This window comes from Halichoerus grypus, chromosome 1 (genome assembly GCF_964656455.1).
Source record: "Halichoerus grypus chromosome 1, mHalGry1.hap1.1, whole genome shotgun sequence".
Taxonomy (NCBI): domain Eukaryota; kingdom Metazoa; phylum Chordata; class Mammalia; order Carnivora; family Phocidae; genus Halichoerus; species Halichoerus grypus.
In genome coordinates, this window is record NC_135712.1 from 26,050,125 (window position 1) to 26,057,263 (window position 7,139).

Genomic DNA, 7,139 nt, shown 5'->3' on the forward strand with positions numbered 1-7,139 from the left:
TTGGGAATTAGGTTTCAACATATGAATTTGGTGGGGGGGGGGTACAAACATTCAGTCTTTAGCAGTATTTATATAAACATACATTTTTTAATTACACAGGTAAATCATGACTGCAAATTAAAGTACTGAAACTTTTCAGATAAGATCAAAATTCCCTTTAACTGACACTTAGCCCTAGCCTCTTCCTACCTCTCCCCAAAGATAACTCCTATTCTTACAGCTTCCATTCTCATCTTCCTGTAACCCCACCACCTCAGTGTTATGAAGAAGCCCAGTCCAACTTACCAGAGGATGGGTGATCGGGTGGAGGAGAACTGAGGAGTCTCAGCCAACATCCAGCACCAACTGCCACACTCTGAGTGAGGACAGCTTGGATCCTCCAGCCACACAGAAACCTTCAGATAATTGTAGCTTGAACAATCCCAGGTGAAACCAGGATAAGGCTCTTCCAGGTTACCAACCTACAGAAAATGACAAATAATAGACCCCTGCTTGAAACTGTGAGGTTTCAGGTTTGTTATATAGCAACAGATAACTGAAACATACCCTTTGCCCATTTTTCTACGAGGCTAGTGATTTCTCCTTTTTAGCTTGTTTTAATCTTTTATTCTGAAACCTCCTTCTTAATGAATGATAGGTTTCACAGATATTTTCTTCTAGTCTAGCAGTTGTTGTATCAGTCAGTGTTTAGTAAGAAAAACAGAACCAGTAGAAGATATATATTAACAGAGTTATTGCAAGGAACTGACTTATGCAATTGTAGGGACTGGCTAGAGAAGCCCCAGATCCATAGAGCAAGTCTCTCCAAACGAACTGAAGCTGCAATCCATGGGGTGGAATTTCCTCTCCTTCAAGGAAATCTCAATTGATAAGTAGAATGAATACACTTTTATTGCCATAGATGTCCTTACCTTATTCAAATCGAAGCTTATTGGCTTATTAAAAGGGCACACAGGAGAGAAGCTTACTAGATACAAACATTCAATGAGTCTTGGGAATCTGACAGTGTGCTTTACAACGGGAAGAAAGAGCATCTATTAATAAAATGAGTTATTTAAATCAGAGATTATTTAAGAGAGCTTCTACTTGACTCACAACAGATAAACTCCAATTTCCCTTGGCAACAACATCATGTTAGGTATTATTATTTTATTTTTGTGTGTATATAAGACACATAAAAAAAGTGTATAAAACATAAATGTATAGCTTTACAAAGTGACACACATGTAACCTACACATGGGTCAAAAGTAACCAGAACATTAGCAGAATCCCAGAAGCCTCCATAATGTTCCCTCCCAATTACTATAACCCTCTGCTCCCCAAAATCAGCCACTATACTTTCTTCTAACATTATAATTTTGTCTGCTGCCAAACCTTATATAAATGGAATCTTGAACTGCCCTACTTCTTTTCCCTAATAGTTTATGAGATTAATCCACTATAATTTGTAGCAGTAGGTCATTAATTTTTTCTGCTATAAAGTATTTCTTTGTATGAATATAACTCGATTTATATGTTCATTCATTGCTGATAGGAATGGGATTTTTTTTCACTTTTTGGCTATTATGAATACTGCTGAGATAAATATTTCTGTAATATCTTTTGGTGAAAATGGGTATGAGTTTCAGTTGGATTTTTACCTAGGAGTGAAATCCTTAGGTCACTGGGTTTGCTCAGCTTTGGTGGGTAATGACAACCTGTAGGACTACCTACATAATTTTCTGGGCCCAGTGAAATGTGAAAATTCAGAGCCCCTTGTTCAAAAATTATTAAGAATTTCAAGACAAACAATAGAGCATTAGAACAAGTGGGGGCCTTTCTAAGTACAGGGCCTTCTGTGGCTGCCTAGGTCACTTACCCACGTAGCTGGTCCTCCCAAACTGTATCCTAAAGTAGTTATACCAATTTATATACCCAAGGGTTTTTTTTTTTTTTTTTTTTTTTTAAAGATTTTATTTATTTATTTGAGAGAGAGAGAACGAGAGACAGAGAGCATGAGAGGGAGGAGGGTCAGAGGGAGAAGCAGACTCCCTGCCGAGCAGGGAGCCCGATGTGGGACTCGATCCCGGGACTCCAGGACCATGACCTGAGCCGAAGGCAGTCGCTTAACCAACTGAGCCACCCAGGCGCCCACCCAAGGGTTTTTTTAATGTCATTTGGATTCATAGAATTGTGAGACTTACAATAGGGCCACACATTTTATGATCACAAGACCTGGCCCCAGAATTTTTTTTTTTTTTAAGATTTTATTTATTTATTTGAGAGAGAGAGTGTGCGCACACAGAGGGTGAGGGAGAAGCAGACTCCCCGCTGAGCGGAGAGCCCACCAGGGGGCTCGATCCCAGGACCCTGAGATCAGGACCTGAGCTAAAGGCAGATGCTTAACCAACTGAGCCACCCAGGTGCCCCAACCCCAGAATTCTATCTCAGGAGAAAACTATTTGGGAAAAGGTCTTATTTGATAAAGCTCATAGGGTAAAGAGAGAGATTCTGAAGGAAAAATCAAGGCAACCAAAATGAATACTGGGTTTTATTCATGGGACAATGTGAGCAACGTCTTTCCTTCTAAATGGAATAGGAGAAGTGAGAGGCAGAGAAGGGAAAGAAGAAAGAGTGAGATAAGTTTCGGTGGCAAAAAATGCCCAAAGGCAGATTTTTATGAATAAGAATTTATAATGTTCAATTTTTACTTTTCCAAATTCTAAGTATTTCTCCCCATTTCCCACCAGTAAATTTTAAGGATTGTGTGAGGATAGCTTCTTCGTAAGTATTAATAAGGAGCAGCGTATTATATTTAAATAATGCTTTTCTAAAAACAAAATCAGGGGCACCTGGGTGGTTCAGTCAGTTAAGCATCTGCCTTCGGCTCAGGTCATGATTCCAGGGTCCTGGGATAGAGCCCTGCATCGGGCTCCCTGCTCCGCGGCAAGCCTGCTTCTCCCTCTCCTGCTGTCCCCGCTTGTGCTCGCCCTCTCTGTCTCTGTCAAATAAATAAATAAAAGCTTTTTTAAAAAAATAAAAAATAATAAAATAAATAAAATAAAATAAAAACAAAATCGGGGGGGTGGAGCAAGATGGCGGAGGAGTAGGAGACCTGGATTTCCTCTCCTCTCAGGAATTCAGCTGGATAGGGATCAAACCATTCTGAACACCTACAAACTCAACAGGAGATCGAAGAAAAGAATAGCAACAACTCTCTGAACAGAAAAGCGATCACTTTCTGGAAGGTAGGACGTGCGGAGAAGTGAATCCGAGGCATTATTCGGGAGGATAGACGGCGGGGGAGGGGCCTCCGTCGGCCGCTTCTGGCAAGTGATAGAGCCACGGAGCACAAAATCAGAACTTTTAGAAGTCTGCTCCGCTGAGGGACGTCACTCTGGTGGCGAAGTGGGGGGTGGAACCCTCGCGGGACAGTGTGGTCTCAGGACCCTCGGGGTCACAGAAAGACCGGGGGTGCCTGAGTGCAGCAGAGCTCCCAGGGATCGGAGCAGGGAAGCCGGCGGCAGAGACGGAGCCCAGGTGCGGGCTCTCAGCTCGGGGTTGCCATAAACCGTGATCCGCGGCACAGTCGGGCCACTGCTCCTCCAGCAGGGACCCAACAAGCGGCAGATCCGGGGAGACTCACCTTCTTCCCCCGGGAGGAGAGGTGCGGGAGCGCACCGCGGGGATCTGCTGGGTTTGGAGACTCCACCCGGGGTCGGGTGCCAGATAGAAAGGCGCGGTCACAGGCCGGGTGAGCGCGGAGTGTGGCCGGAGACCGGGGAGACGGGAGTGACTGACTGCTTTTCTCTGGGGGCTCGCTGAGGAGCGGGACCCCGAGTTCTCGGCTCCGCCGGGGCGGGGACTGGGAGGCTGCCATTTTCACTCTCCGCCTCCAAAGCTGTACGGAAAGCTTGCAGGGAACAAAAGCTCCGGAGAGCAAACCCGAGCAGATTACTTAGCCCGGACCGGCAAGGGCGGGGCAATTTTGCCTCCGGCAAAGACATTTGGGAACCACGGCAACAGGCCCCTCCCCCAGAAGATCCGCGAGAACAGCCAGCCAAGACCACGTTTACCGATCAATGAGAATGGCAGAACTCCAGCGCTAGGGGAATACTGCACATAGAATTCATGGCTTTTTTACCATGATTCTTTAGTCTTTCAAAGTTAATTATTTTTTTTAACTGTCTTTTTTTCTTTTTTCTTTTTTTCTTTTTTTTTGAATTTTTCTTTTTCCCTTTTTCAACCAACATCTTATCAATCCATTTTTAAAAAAAACATTTTTATTTTTCATTTTTAAAGTCATATTCTATCCCTTCATAGTAGTTACCCGTATTTTTGGCATATATATATAAGTTGTTCTCTCTTTAAAATCTTGAGATAGTTTCTTCTAACAGATCAAAATATACTCTAAATCTCTAGTGTATGGTTTTTTTCCTACTCCCCTGCCTGATCACATTCTCTCCCTTTTTTCTTTCTTTCTTTTTTTTAATCCTCTTCTTTCTTTTTTCAAACAACTTATCAAATCCTTTTATAAAATTTTTTATAATTTCCATCTTTACAGTCATATTCCATCCCTTCATCATATCAACCCTTATTTTTGTACATATATAAGTTTTTCTTTCTTTAAAATTTTGGGAGGGACTTTCTTTTAACAGACCAAAATACACCCAAAATCTAGTGTGTGGCACTGATCTATAAACAAGCCTGATCATATTTGATCACATTCTGTTTTTGTTTTGTTTTGTTTTGTTCTGCTTTTGTTTGTTTTTATCTTTATCTTTATCTTTTTCTTTTTTCTTTTTTTCTTTCTTTTTCTTTTTTCTCTCTTTCCCTTTCTTTTCCCACTGCTTCAGGTCTTTTCTGATTTGTTTAGAGTATATTTTCTGGGGACGTTGTTACCCTGCTAGCATTTTGTTCTCTCATTAATCTATTCTCCTCTGCACAAAATGACAAGACGGAAAAAATCACCTCAACAAAAAGAACAAGGGGTAGTACTGACTGCCAGGGACCTACTCAATATGGACATTAGTACGATGTCAGATCTAGAGTTCAGAATCATCACTTTAAAGATACTAGCTGGGCTTGAAAAAAGCATGGAAGTTATTAGAGAAACCCTTTCTGGAGAAGTAAAAGAACTAAAATCGAACCAAGTTGAAATCAAAAAGGCTATTAATGAGGTGCAATCAAATATGGGGGCGCTAACTGCTAGGATAAATGAGGCAGAAGAAAGAATCAGTGAGATAGAAGACCAAATGATGGAAAATAAAGAAGCTGAGAAAAAGAGAGATAAACAACTATTGGATCATGAGGACAGAATTCGAGAGATAAACGATACCATAAGACGAAACAACATTAGAATAATTGGGATCCCAGAAGAAGAAGAAAGAGAGAGAGGGGCAGAAGGTATAATGGAGCAAATTATAGCAGAGAACTTCCCTAATTTGGGGAAGGAAACAGGCATCAAAATCCAGGAAGCACAGAGAACCCCTCTCAAAATCAATAAAAATAGGTCAACACCCCGACATCTAATAGTAAAACTTACGAGTCTCAGAGACAAAGAGAAAATCCTGAAAGCAGCTCGGGAGAAGAGATATGTAACCTACAATGGTAGAAACATTAGATTGGCAACAGACCTATCCACAGAGACCTGGCAGGCCAGAAAGGACTGGCAGGACATATTCAGAGCACTAAATGAGAAAAATATGCAGCCAAGAATACTATATCCAGCTAGGCTGTCATTGAAAATTGAAGGAGAGATAAAAAGCTTCCAGGACAAACAAAAACTAAAGGAATTTGCAAACATGAAACCAGCCCTACAAGAAATCTTGAAAGGGGTCCTCTAAGCAAAGAGAGAGCCTAAAAGCAACATAGACCAGAAAGGAACACAAACAATATACAGTAACAGTCACTTTACAGGCAATACAATGGCACTAAATTCCTATCTTTCAATAGTTACCCTGAATGTAAATGGGCTAAATGCCCCAATCAAAAGACACAGGCTATCAGATTGGATTAAAAAACAAGACCCATCGATATGCTGTCTGCAAGAGACTCATTTTAGACCCAAAGACACCCCCAGATTGAAAGTGAGGGGGTGGAAAACCATTTACCATGCTAATGGACACCAAAAGAAAGCTGGGGTGGCAATCCTTATAGCAGACAAATTAGATTTTAAACCAAAGACTGTAATAAGAGATGAGGAAGGACACTATATCCTACTTAAAGGGTCTATCCAACAAGAAGATCTAACAATTGTAAACATCTATGCCCCTAACATGGGAGCAGCCAATTATATAAGGCAATTAATAACAAAAGCAAAGAAACACATCGACAACAATACAATAATAGTGGGGGACTTTAACACCCCCCTCACTGAAATGGACAGATCGTCTAAGCAAAAGATCAACAAGGAAATAAAGACTTTAAATGACACACTGGACCAAATGGACTTCACAGACATATTCAGAACATTCCATCCCAAAGCAACGGAATACACATTCTTCTCTAGTGCCCATGGAACATTCTCCAGAATAGATCACATCCTAGGTCATAAATCAGGTCTCAACCGGTACCAGAAGATTGGGATCATCCCCTGCATATTTTCAGACCACAATGCTTTGAAACTAGAACTCAATCACAAGAAGAAAGTCGGAAAGAACTCAAATACATGGAGGCTAAAGAGCATCCTACTGAAGAATGAATGGGTCAACCAGGAGATTAAAGAAGAATTAAAAAAATTCATGGAAACCAATGAAAATGAAAACACAACTATTCAAAATCTTTGGGATACAGCAAAGGCAGTCCTAAGAGGAAAGTATATAGCAATACAAGCCTTTCTCAAGAAACAAGAAAGGTCTCAAGTACACAACCTAACCCTACACCTAAAGGAGCTGGAGAAAGAACAGCAAATAAAGCCTAAACCCAGCAGGAGAAGAGAAATAATAAAGATCAGAGCAGAAATCAATGAAATAGAAACCAAAAGAACAGTAGAACAGATCAACGAAACTAGGAGCTGGTTCTTTGAAAGAATTAACAAGATTGATAAGCCCCTGGCCAGACTTATCAAAAAGAAAAGAGAAATGACCCAAATCAACAAAATCATGAATGAAAGAGGAGAAATCACAACCAACACCAAAGAAATACAAACAATTATAAG

General features: G+C 40.9%; 1 long non-coding RNA gene across 1 annotated transcript in view; it reads right to left on the minus strand.

Moving 5' to 3' along the window:
- Positions 1-442, minus strand: part of LOC118555508 (uncharacterized) — a 104,142-nt gene extending 103,700 nt beyond the window's left edge. Inside the window, exon 1 of the long non-coding RNA XR_013443050.1 lies at positions 286-442. This is a non-coding gene — a long non-coding RNA (uncharacterized LOC118555508). The remainder of the gene's footprint in view (positions 1-285) is intronic.
- Positions 443-7,139: the final 6,697 nt, after the last annotated feature.